Source organism: Populus trichocarpa, chromosome 1, assembly GCF_000002775.5.
Source record: "Populus trichocarpa isolate Nisqually-1 chromosome 1, P.trichocarpa_v4.1, whole genome shotgun sequence".
Taxonomy (NCBI): domain Eukaryota; kingdom Viridiplantae; phylum Streptophyta; class Magnoliopsida; order Malpighiales; family Salicaceae; genus Populus; species Populus trichocarpa.
In genome coordinates, this window is record NC_037285.2 from 46,276,866 (window position 1) to 46,290,929 (window position 14,064).

At 34.2% G+C, this 14,064-nt stretch overlaps 1 protein-coding gene across 7 annotated transcripts in view; it reads left to right on the top strand.

Annotated features, from left to right (window-relative positions):
* LOC112327473 (probable glutathione S-transferase) overlaps window positions 1-14,064 on the top strand; it is a 74,078-nt gene that overhangs the window by 22,556 nt on the left and 37,458 nt on the right. The gene's annotated exons all lie outside the window — the stretch shown is intronic.

The window sequence follows — 14,064 nt, forward strand, 5'->3', positions numbered from 1 at the left end:
AATCACAAATTCTTTGAAATAATTTTTGAAGAATTTTTATTTTTTATTATTATTAATTTTTTTTTTGGGCTGGGCCCATGTGGCTGGGCTGAACCCAGCAGCCCTCACGTGAACAGTGAAATAACATTTCACTGAATTATTTTTGAAGTGAACAGTGAAATAACATTTCACTGTTCAAGTGAATTATATTTCACTTGAACAGTGAAATGCAAGGAAATGTACAGCGACGAAGGGGGCAAACCTGGTGGCGGTGGAGAGGAAGTGCTCTGTTCCTGGTAGTGTTGGTGTCGCGGCGGCTGGCTGTGACGGTGGTCAGTGGCTGAGGATGACGGTGTGCTTCCGGTGATTGCAGCGGTGGAGGCCGGCGTTGGAAGTAAAGGAAGAAATCTGCAGAAATTGGGCGAAAATGCTGGTTTTTTGGCTGACTTTGGACCCGATTTTCTCCTCCCCCAGGTCTTCAACAGAGATTCTATTTATAGGCGGTTTAAGAGGGCCATATTGTCTATATTGGGGAAAATTTTCAGCCCTTGATTCGACTCGAGGAATCCAAACCGTTGGTTCAAAGTGTGCACCTCGAGCTGCCAAATTTGGCAGCTCAAGGCTGTGAACTGCCCGAGGTGGCCACTTAGAGCCACTCAACGGAGCTGTTTCTAAATTTTTCAAACCGACCGGACCATCCTCCGGGATAAAGGGGTTTCAGGTGGACATGTTGGTGCATGTTTTGTCGGATTTGAAGGCCAGACGAGCCGGAAAATGCGCCTGGAAAGCAGCCACTCGGGCACCTTTTCGAGGAAGAAAGTGAACAGTAACTGGTTCATTTTTTTTTAAATGCAAAACGGCGCCGTTTTTTATAAAAATAGGGATTTCTTTGCCAATTCTCAATTTAGTCCTCCGACTTTCAGTTTCGTTCAATCTCATCCCTACTTGACCATTAAACTTTCAATTTCTTCAATTTGGCCCCCGAATTTTGTTAATTGCAGCCCCTATACTTGCGCGCCTTTTCCAATGTGGTCCTTGGTTTTGGATTTCTTCAATTAAGTCCCTAATTGGCCCTTAAACTTCAATATTTATGCAATTAAGCCCTTGATTTAACCAAATCAACTCTCAAAAATTATAATTTGACCCCAGAACTTTAATTTCTTCCAATTAAAGCCTAAATTGACTTAAAACTCAATTTTCCTTGCAATCAAAACCTCTATAAATTCAAATAAACCTTCAATAAAATCCAATTGAGTCCATAAACATCCAATTTTGGCCCTTTTCTCTTCAAATTAAATTTTCTCTTCCAACAGGGCTCTTCTCAGTCAAATATATACTGTAAAATTTCACTCCTTGCATTTCTGAACCTCCTCAATCAATTTTTTTCTGATTCTTTCTGAGCGCTCCCACCTCTTATTATTTTTCTAATCTCCTTTGGCTTTTTATTTTTGTTTTTTGTGGGGACCCAAAAATGGGTTACAACAATGGTTAGGGCTTTGTTATTTCAAATATTACTCACTCTAAAATTCATTCACCGAAACGCATGTTTACTTTATCCAATATTTTATATGTTCCTGACATTAAAAAACCTCTGTTATTTGTTCAAAAGTTTTGTCTTGAGAATAATGTCTTCTTCGAATTTCATTCCTTTCTATTTTATGTTAAGGACCACATGACAAAGGAAGTGCTTCTTTCCAGTTGGAGTAGAGATAGTCTATATGTTTTGTTCGAGTCGTTTGCAACGTTATTGCCTTAGGTTTTCTCATCTACATGTTTCTCTACTTTCGTTGATGTCTGGCATCATTGACGTGGGCATCCTAGTCCACATATTCTGCATTTTTTGGTGAAAAATAAAAAGGTGTCATGTACGTCAAATCAATTTAATTTTAATTGTCCTACGTGCTTTCTGGGCAAGTCATCTCATCTGACTCTAAAAACTATGGGTCATCAAACTCGAGCTCCTCTTGACCTGATTTTTAGTGATGTTTGGGGTCCTTTCCCTATGTTGTCATCTAATGGTTTTCACTATTTTGTTATCTTTGTGGATGCTCATACGAAGTTTATATGGTTTTATACTATGGTTGCTAAGTCTGATGTTTTTAATATTTTTCATTAGTTTCAGGTGCTCGTTGAGCGCCAATTTTCTTTAAAAATTAAATCTGTTGAAACAAATTGGGGTGGTGAATATCTAAAAGTTAATACATATTTTAAAACAATTGGTATTCATCATCATGTGATATGCCCGCACACTCATGAACAAAATGACATGGTTGAACGCCGTCATAAACATATTGTTGAAACTGGGCTTACTCTTCTTGGGCAATGTAAGGCTCCCCTTAATATTGGAGTTATGTTTTTGAAAGTTCTGTTTATTTGATTAATCACATGCAAACTCCGTTTCTTAATCATAAGACCCCTTTTGAATGTCTTTTAAAATCATCTCATGATTATGCTTTTCTTCGTACTTTTGGGTGTCTCTCCTTCCCATTCCTTCGTCCATACAATGCTCATAAGTTAGATTTTCGTTCGTCTTCTTCTATTTTTCTAGGATATAGTAACTCTCATTTAGGTTATCGATGTCTTGACTTGTCATCCAAAGGTATTTATCTTGTTCGTCATGTCCGGTTTCATAAAAATGTTTTTCCTCAAATCTTGCTCATTGTACTCATAATTCACACCCTTCTCTTCTAATACTATTCTCACTCTCATGCCGAATAGGCTTCCCCTTGTATCCAACAGTGTTACAACCATTGTTGAAGTGGCAAAAACTTGTTCAACTATGTGAAAGAAAGAAATTCTTCAACTATATCATCCAATCCAATTCTCAATTGGGTCTAAATAAGAAAGTCTCATTAATTCGATCCTCCATCTATTGGGCAGTCCTCAATTAGTCATTTTTCTCAAATTTATCTTTATTAATTTAAATCATAAATTTTGATAGAGGGTTAATTTGGTAATGTTTGATAGATGAGGGATTCAATTGGAAATTTGTTTTGTTTAGAAACTTAATAGGTACTCATGTGATAGTTGGGGGACAAATATACCCTTTCCCTTCCTTTTTTTTTTATAAAAAAAATCATCTCTGTGTTTGAAATTATTGTTACAAAGAATTAAACACCAGTGGGTTGATGTCCTAGAATATCATGTGATTTAGGTTTTAAATTGAATTAAAAAAAACATTAATAATTTAAAACTTGGTTGATATAAGTTTTTTAGTCATCTATTGGCGTAATTAAATTTGACCAGGACATATCAATGAATATTTTTTTAAAAAATTTATATTAATTTATTAAAATTAATTAATTTAGATTGACATGAAAATCAACAACCTTTTCCATACCAATTCACGAATCAATACAATAATTATGCTTTTTTAGAAAACTATTGTACTCCCTCACCGCTAATCCAACCCAAGTCACTTTGTTATTGATGAAAATAAAAGTATAGGTGTTTAAATAAAATCTCACATGTCATTTTCTACAATTTAACAAATTTGAGGTTTTCAAGGAAAATTATTTTTTATTTGTTATTTTAATTTTTTTCTATTTTATAAAATTAAAAAAAAATATAAAAATAAATATCACTATGGGGGGGGGCTATTTTGTTGCAAAGAAATTTTACATGGAAGAAGTACAAATGGGAAAGGGGGAGAGGAGGGTCGAGCGTCATGTCATATATTAAATATTACCATTGGATTTACTGATAAAATTATTCTGATAGTGACTCCATCGGTCATTCTATCGATATCAATGCCATGTCATTGTACGATTTTCCTCTTTGTATCCCACTGTAATTGTGTCGGTAACTGCATCTGTAAAAACTTACATGTCATCGTATTGTCTTATTTTTTTATTCATTCTATTCCAACTATGATTCCCTTGGTACATATTTCAATGACATATTTACATCGTTGTTTACTAATGGAGTTAGCAATGGAAAAATTCGGTTAGTAAATATCACTGTAAAATACCGATAGAAAAAATCCGTCAGTGTTTCCATATGTATTCGCCAAGTTTTTGGTAGTGATGCTCAAGCTTATAGTCTTTAGGTGGATTTTGACCTAGAAAGCATCTCTCCAAGAAAGGGGTGGTACCATGTGTTTATAAACTGCCCAGACCTTCAATTTCTAGCTCATTAAGGATATTAGTATCACCATAAACTTTAGATAGCTTTTGGATACTCTTCCAGGACAAAAGAGACAATAGAGATAGAAAACAAAAAACAAAAAATGAGATAGAGACTGAATGTGTTTGGTAGTAATGTACAAGACAAAGTAATTATCTCTATATCCTGTTTGATTTTGTTGAACAAGACAAAATAAAATAAAATAAAATTTAGTTTACCCTTAATATAAATTATTGCCAGACTTATATACTTTCAAAAATAATGAAATATTTTTTTTTACTTTAGTTTATATTGAGTGTTGAAATTAATAATATTATAATAATCAAGGTTATAAAACTAGGGCTGACTTAATGGGTTGAGACATGGACTGGTTCAAGTTTAAAAATAAAATAAAGGAAGGATTAACTTGACCAATATTTACAATAAATATGTTAAGCATGATTTTAAGATTGCTTGAAAAAAAAACTAAAGTGTCAGAGAATATTAAAATATTCTTTTAAGATTGCTTGAACTAAATAAAAATGATTCATCAACATGTATGATAGATAAGGAAAGAGTATATTTCTCAGTTGATTGTAAACTAGTCTGAGAATATTTTTTAAACAAATACGTATCAACTAAATTGTTAATAAAAAATGATAAAATGGTTATCCATACCATAATCTATCAATTTAACATACAGTTTTATTATACATGTTGATGTTCTATCATGAAATCAACCATATCTTAATTGTTACCTCAAGATTCGTTTCAAAAAAGTTCTTGCAGCTTTCCTCACCTTTGAGTGATTAAACAAGGAAACTTAGAGAAAAAAAGAGAACTCAAATTACACGAACTTTTCTTAAAATTTAACTAGTGGTATCACTTGTGGTCATGCACTACATGACATATTTTGAAGTTTCATGGAAACTATGATGATGGTGGTCCAAATTTGTCATCTGGTTAGCCTCTCAAGAAGTATCATTTCATGCTTGGGTTTATAGTCTTTTGGTGGATTTTGTCCTAGAAAGATGTCTCATAACGAGAAGGGTGATACCTAGAGTTTATAAATTATCTAGACCTTCAACTTCTAAACCATGAAGGATATTAGTATCATCATTATCCTTACAGTTGAGGGGCTTTATTAGAACTTGAGAGCACATAACTCATGTTTCCAAAAATGACATCACTAATAATATTGGTGTATATTTGTGACATGACTGACCTCTTAAAAGTTATTTGTTCCAAATCCGTTACATGACTGACCTCTCAAAAGTTAAGAGCACATAGCCTCACATTGAATTTTGTTCTAAAAAGACTTTTTTAACATGAAAAAGGCAGGGGCGGAGCAAGAAAAAATAATCAAGGGGGGCCAAATTAAAAAAATTACTCTAAAAGGGGTTAAAATTTCAAGGGAGGGGCTGAAAATGTTTTTCCTTGCAGGGGCCAGGGCCGGGGCCCCTACCAGCCCCCTGCTTCCGCCACTGGAAAAAGGATGTACTTTAGACTTATAAACGGTCTAAATCCTCGACCCCTAGCAGTTATGAGATATTGGTATCTTACTGTCAATTCAACCTAATATCAGTAATCACTCCTTTCTAGTTTGATGTAGCCGTGATTCTGATAACCGGTGATTTTGAATAGTAAGATAGGATCTTCTATAAATAAATAAGAATCTGCCCAAGATAAATTATATGGATAGCCAAGTAGATGCATTTATGGATCAGTGCGACAAGTCCAGGACTAGGGTTGGCTCTCTTAACATGTGACTCGGGCCTTCCCAACGTCGACCCCTCGAGTTAAATTTTAAAACTATAATAATGATCACTTTTTTTCTTTTATTGACTTGGGTCAGTGGTTAACCCCACTCATGACCTGAGCTTTTTCTTGGGTCGACTCTCGAATCAGATTTGAAAACTATGATAATAACCATTTTTATTTTTATGCTGACTCGGGTCAACCCGACCTAAGACCCGAGTCTGGACTAGTGACCCAGGTTTTGCCCTGGATCGAATCTCAAGTTGGGTTTTAAAACTATGATAATAACATTTTTATCCTTACATGTCTTAGTTGGATAGTTTTGGAATTAAAAGTTTTGTATAATGATAAAAATAATAAATATTGTCTCTAGAGAAAGCCTTTGCCTTTCTCCCTATAAACGATGATGATGAGTGATGCAACCATATTATTTGATAGTTTCACCCACATTTAACTCATGTTTTGCCTTATATATATATATATATATATATATATATATATATATATAAAATGCCTTGATAATCTTTATTTTATGTTTTGAAGGCACTTTTGGATGAAAGATGCAAAAAGGAGTAAATTAGAGGTAATTGACAGATTTGACCTTCCTTCAGTCCATGTTTTCGCAGAGCGTGATCTCTAGAGGTCAAAATGAAGTGATTCCAGTGGAATTAAAAAGCTGACACTATACCTTTCTAGACATCTAACACAAGAAAATAAAATAAGGAAGAGCATGGAAATCGCAGCCTTTAAAGTCAAATCTCATCTGCCAGTGTTGACCTTCGGCCATTCCTACTTAAATATGTGGAGCTACAGAAGTCCAAAAATGATGTCTTCTGAGGGAGATATGATTTTTCAAAGATGAAAACTGAATTCTGCCAGCAAACAGGTTTTGTGAAGAAACGAGTTCAAATTATGTTCCGAAGCATCTAAACCGACATCCAAGTTTTTATTTCAGCAATTTAGCTCTTCTAAGTCAAAGCTTGAAGATTTCATGCAAGGCTATTTCTCTTTTTTAGGATAATAGTTATTGAAGTACTTAAATGTAAACTGTCTACTTAAGGGAGGACTATTTTTTTAAATAGAGACTAGGATTTCCTAAGATATAAAAAGAATGAGAGAAGAGAACGAGAGCCAACCAAGAAGAGAAAAACGCCCCCTTCTCTAAGAAACCTGAAATCATGCATTCCTCCTTCTTTTTTATTAGTTGTTCAACAAACATGCAAGGCTAAACTCTTTATCTTGGTTGCAAGGACATGGAAACCTTCGGATTTCAAGAACTATGAGATCTATTTTACCTTTTCTTTTCAGTTTATATGATGAATATGTTTGTTCTCCTATGCTTAATTTTCCTATGAGTGTTTATTTTAATTGCTAGAGCGTACTCTAAGTTATTATTGTAGACAATCTATTGCTAAGGTTTGATATCAAAACCGGAGTTGTGGTATATGAACTTTAGAAGCAACTGAGTTTAATAATTGTGGCGGATCTATGTTATTAATATTAGAGAGAACATTCAATCAAATTAAACATAAACTGCGGACAATTATGTTTTCTTGATTAATCAATTTATCTAGTTCTTAAGGTTGCCATTGAATTAAATTACTAGTGCGGACACTATGGTTGTTTGATGGTTAGGGTTAGTTATACGACGAATCCGTTAACTAACCAATGTTAAGAAGAGATAAACATTTAGAATATAAATTGGTATCTCGTTTCCATGATCAAATTTGTTTTCTATAGGTGGACATTTACTTGTGACCAAGGTTTGTTCTCTTGATAATTTTCTGATTTTATTTAATTTCGCTTGATAGTTTTCTATTTTCTTTTGCTTTATCCTAGATAACGTCCAGACCCCCTCCCCAAATTGCATATCATCTAACATAAAAATTTGACTTGAACCTTCCTCGTGGGATCGACCCCTTGCTTGCTCTATACTATCTTGTGTGTTGTGTTTTAATCTAGGGTATGTAAACGATGATGATGAGTAGACTAGATATCAACTGTAAAAGTTTTCATCAAGTATTAATAAAAAGGGCATAGATCCAACCATATGAGCAATATCTCTTTTATGATGAGTGTATTTTTATTAAGCATTGGCTCATATTAAATTTTCTTGTATGTTATTTTATTTTTATTTTCTTAAGAAAAATCCAAAAAAATTAAGAAAAAGTTTAAAATTCAAAAATATATTTTTCTCGGGTCAACCTTATTTGTTACATAAAAAACGAGCTCACTAGGTCAATACAAGTCAAACCATATCAACCGGGATAAAAATGAGTTTCAAGCCATTTCGGGTCAAAACTATCATTTTCGGTGAAAACCGATCCGACATACATCATCATGCATAATCATACATCCATATGCATCTACATTTATGAATTATGGAATTTTCATGGCAGGTATTTAAAATATAGGTCCTCTTACTAAAGTCTACAATACTAGGCTTCACAAAAGGATGAAGAATGAAAAAAGAGTTCACTTGGAGGCCTACTACCAAAAAGAGTTGGAAGACGTTAAGAATAATATGGCTCGGATGTCTAGTTTACTTTAGCAAATCCTGGCTAGGAACCAATCATGACAGTCATGATAAAGTGAATAATTATTCATCTTTGGTGAGAAAATTCATACACAAGACTTCAAACAAAGTTGCATGAACATTGCTATTTGACATGAAATTGAAAAAATATCAGGCTTTCGAAAAGACAAAGTAAATCTTATAAAATGCTTGTTAGGGAAAACACCCTAAAATAAAACCAAAAACATGAGTCATGTGTATTTGAGAAAAGTACACAAAAAACAACATTGTCATAAGGCAAGGAGTTATAATGCATTCCCAATTGTGATAGTATTCATCATGGCCTAAATACTCACAAAAGAGAAGGCAATAAAGGCAGTTTGATGCTCAAAATTTAAAAGTAACTCACACGAATATGCTCGGGTAAATTGGGAAGATGAGCCGACAAAAGTGACTACCTAGAAAATTACAACTGTTAGCAATCAAAAGAAGAGATTATTAAGAAATGGGGGGTCTATATTTTGAAAGGCATGCATTGCATATGATTAAAACTTAACTTTGAAATAGTGTTGGTGCAATAAAATTACAACTGTTAGCAATCAAAAGAAGAGATTATTAAGAAATGGGGGGTCTATATTTTGAAAGGCATGCATTGCATATGATTAAAACTTAACTTTGAAATAGTGTTGGTGCAATATTCTTCAATCAAGAGGAAAATGCGATGAAATTTGCATGGGTAAACAGAAGTTGAGAAATGGCAAAGAAATCTCATCCATATGATGTGGATAACTAAGGCCATAAGACAAAACACTCGTTTTAAGAGTTTACCATTGGAGGGTATTTTTTTTTAATCTTGTTTTAGTAAAGTTTTGAAGGAATTTGTTGAAGATCCTAAGTTTGAATTTCAAAATAGGTAGTCCGCTCATGAAAATTGAAAAATTTTATGGAAGTGTGAATGTTTGTTCAAGTTCTTTTTGGAATTTGAAAATGGCAGGTCACCCATGAAAAAATGCCAACTTTTGAATTTCAAAATGGATAGGCCGCCTATAAAAATAGACCAATTTCAAGGAAGTATGGATGCTTGTTGGAGTTCTTTTTGGAATTAGAAAAGGGTAGGTCGCCTATGAAAATATAACAGTTTTTGAATTTCAAAATGGACAGGTTGCTTGTGAAAATAGACCAATTTTAAGAAAACATAGACATTTGTTGAAGTTCTTTTTGGAATTTAAAAAGGATAGGTTGCCCTTAAAAATAGGCTACCTTTTGAATTTTAAAATAGACAGGTCGCCCGTGAAAATAGACCAATTTCAGAGAAGCATGGACACTTGCTGAAATTCTTTATAGACTAATTTTAGGAAAGTATGGATGCTCATTGGAGTTTGTTTTTGGAATTGGAAAAGGACAGGTTGCCTCTAAAAGTAGACCAGTTTTTGAATTTCAAAATGGACAGGTTGTGAAAATAAACCTGTTGTAACTCAATTTTGGCCCATTAGTTTTTAATTTAATTTTATGGGGTTTAAAACGTAAAATGAAAAGATTAGGGATTTATTTCGATGAAAAGTGTGATTTGTCAACTTGCGCAGAAAATAGAGACTACAATGTGTTTTTGTCATTCTATCCTTATCTTCAAGATAACCCTTATCTTTAAGATAATGATAGTTATCCGCTTTTGAATTTGATTCTTAATCAAATTTAAACTTCAAAGAAGAGAATGAGTTTGATTCAAACTTTATTTCTCATATGCGATGAGATTTTTGCACTATAAATACAGATCTCAGGGTATAAAAAAAAGGGAGGGAAAAAACCCTAAAAGAAGAGGCTAAAATTACAAAAATCAAGAGACTTCAGAAAAATAAAAAAAGGACTTTAAAACGAAAAAAAGGGGAGGCGGCTGAATCCTACCCTGGTGACCGCCTCCCCCCCTTTCAGATTTTTCTCATTTCTTCCTTGTCTCAACCCCTAGGAGCTGCAACTCCTCACAATAAAAAGAAGCAAATAAAGGCCCGATCGAGATCGTCTTCCTCCCTCCCGGTCACCTTTTTTAGGCCGTTGTCTCCATCGCCATTAATCTTCGCCATGTCTGCCTCTAAACCAAAACCATGAACTACATTGGCCTGTGATCCTCCTTACTCCGAAGATTTGCTGAGTTTAAAGGAACCATGGTTTTTGTTTGGAAAAGCACAAGCTTTGATCGGATGCAGGGGGCATGAAAACTTTTACAGTGGACGAAACCAATATCGTCAAGATTAGTAGCAACTCAACCACCTCCATGCACCATGAGCATGCATCAGCAACCAACAAGGTGCACCTCCTCCAACTCCAGCAGCAGTCCAGCACCATCCAGCAAGCAGCATGCTACTCATCCTGCACTAGCCGTGAACAACAATAGATTGCACCTCCAGCGAGCGACTTTCTCTGCACAGCACCGTGAACATGCAACCGCAAGGCCAACCACACTCTTTTCAGCTACAGTCATCACCATCCTTCCATCGTTAAAGTAGCTTCCTCCTCCGCGCCAGAAATGCACAACCAGTAGAGATAAGGGGGAAGACATAGCAAAACGATTGAAGAGAAAACAATTAAGCAAATAACAGAGCAAGGCAATTGAGAGAGAACAGAAGAGGAGACAGAGAGAGGGCGGAAGAACTAGGAAAGTAACACAGGGGAAAGTAAACCAGAGAGAGAGAGAGAGGGGAGTGAGATTGAAAAGGAAAGGGAAGAGCAGGACGTTCTTCGGCCGGAGCTAGGATCATCACCCTCGTCTTCGTCTCCGTCGTTGTCTTCACCTAGGTAAGCATTCTTTCTCCCACCCCACAATTCCCTTTCAATTTTGTTCAAAAAAGTGCGAAGGTAAAAATTAATTACCTTCGCACTGTGCAGTAAACCAGTTGACGCGTGCCTGCTTCTTGGCCCGGTTACCGGCCTGAGCTTGTAACCGGGTCGGGCTAGATCCAGCCTCGCTCGTACGGCTGGGCTCGATCCAGCCTAAAAAAAAAAAGTAAACAAAAAAAGAAAAAAGTGTAGAAAAATTGTTTATTCTTCATTAACAATTCAAAAACTTTGTGAACTTGTTCACTAATACTAGAGTCAAGATTATCATATTTTTTTGGGTTTTATGCGATATTTACCAATGCTAGAGTTGGAAATATTTGTAGGAATTGTTCATTAATGCTAGAGTCAGGAACATGAAAGGAAAAATAAAAAAGAAAAAGGAGAACAAATTCTTTAGCAATTTAAGATAGAACCAACAATTCAGCTTGCTTCGGATAGGATGCTTAAGGGGTGATAATATCTTTCCTTTCGCGTAACTAGTCACATACCATAGAATCTATGTTGACCAGTTAGGGTTCCTAGTGACCATAATACTAGGTAGTGACTCCTTGAACTAGACATCCCCCCCAAAGAACAAGGTGTCAGACATCTGTTCTTTTTCCAATCAAGATTAATTTTTAATCGGTCGTCGCAATGTCCGGGTGTGACAAAACCAATTTCAAGGAAGCATGAACGTTTGCTGAAGTTCTATTTGGAATTTGAAAAGGGTAGATTGCCCTTGAAATTAGGCCACCTTTTGAATTTCAAAAATGGGCAGGCACCCGTGAAAATGGACCAATTTCAGGGAAGCATGGACACTGGCTGGAATTCTTTTTGAATTTTAAAAAGATTAGATCGCCCGTGAAAATAGACTAATTTTTTGAATTTTAAAAGCAAAGTCTTTGGATGGGTGGATAACCTAGCAAGTCAGATATACAATTGGAGAAGGTATAACCATGTGAAAACTCGAGGTGAAGTCCATGTAGCCTGCCCATTCATGTTCTTTCAATGTTTAATGATGTTTTTGAATTTTTTTGGCATTATTTATATTTTTAACATTTATATAGATTGATGAATGGAAATGTTATTTTGATTGAAGTTGATGACATGTTTAAAAGGTGTTTATGTGTTTGTTTTTGACAAAGTTATAAGTTTTGGAATCTGTCTAAGGTAGCAGTAGGAGTTTGATGGCTTTTACTAGGTTGCTAATGCATGTTTTTGGTTACTGAGTTTAGTTTGGGTCTCAAAGTGTTTAAAAAGTCAGTTTTGGATTGAGTTTTAATGTTTTTCTTGGTTGATAATAGGGTTGTAGTTTTGGAAGTTGAAATCTTACAAATGTTCTTGATGATTCAAGGTTATTTGTTAGTGTTTTTTATTCAAACTTGTTTGTTTATGATAATGTAGTTTGTTAGGGCTAAGAGATCTTGGTTTGGAGGCCTAAAATGTATTTTCTAGGTTTGATAGTGTATGCTGGATGTGTTTTTAGGTCGATCCGATCGGGTCAAAATTAGTGTTTTTGAGGCTTTGTTTGGTTTGCAACTATTTTGATAAGAGGAATTTTATCATAAGGGTGTGTTTGACAAACACGTCATTAGGCCTGTTTTGACAATTTTGTTTTGAACAAAAATATGATTTTGCCAAACATGACCCAAAAAAATTAATGTTTTTTTGCTTGTTGCATACGGCCCAATCCTTATAAAAAAATTGCTTTTTAATTTATGAAAAAGGAGAAAAAATATTTTTAGCATGGTTTTAGAAAAATTGCATCTTTTGGAATTTACACCAAGTTTGTAAAAATCCTTAAGAATTTGGCCAATATTTCAATAACTCTAAATTTTTAATTCATGAAAATTAATGGTCATCATCCTAGTCTAAATATTGGACCTATAAGGAGACTAGTATTTAATACTAGGAGTTGACTAGAAATGTTTTAGGATTATTTTAGATATTTATTAATTTTAATTGAGAGTAATTTGTTATCACAATATACGAGTTGTGGAGAAGCATTTTGTCTACTAGGATAGGTGAACCATGTTAGGGCACCTACATAGACCCCTGCCATAAGAATTTATTTGGGCATACGAGCGTATAATAAACTCAAGATGCCAAATTTATTCATGGGAGTAAATCTTTATTAAGAGCCATATACAGATTATCGATTAGGAACCCATCAAAATCGTTAAACCATATCTAGACTATGTAATGCAGCTTCCCTCAGGTAAAATATGCTACAAGTACTAATACTTTTTGTAACCACAATCAATCTCTTATCCTTAAAATTTATGTTAAAATTAGCATAGTTATCATACTTGACCTGGGGTTGACCCGGGCAAGGAGCCAGGTTCCGAGTTACACGAGTTGACCAGGGTCAACCCGAAAAAATTTAAAAAATATATTTGAAGTTTTAATATTTCATATGAAAAAATTAAGAAACAATCTATATGAATATAGACTATATATGTTATAAATAATGAAGTTTGAAAGATTATTTCAAAAGGTTTTTTATTCCATATTGAAAAGATACTATGTTAGTATGTTATAATTTTAAGTTAAAGTATTTAAATCAAAAAGGTTTTTTTTTTCACATTGAAAAAACATAACTTTTTTCTTGTAAACATAGAGTATATATACTAAAGGGCTTCAAATTCCACATTGAAAAAATAATTTTTTTCTTGTGAATATAGAGTATATATATACTAAAGGGTTTTAAATCTTACATTGAAAAAATGAAATATTCTTCTAGTATTTATATAGTGAACTTTGAAAAGGGTTAATAACCAACTAAAAAAATATAAAAAAGAGGTCTCTACCTAGAAGAAAAAACACATTTGAAAAAAACAAAAAAAAAGGTCTCATCCGGGTTTAATCGAGTCGCCTAGGTCACGGGTCAACCATGT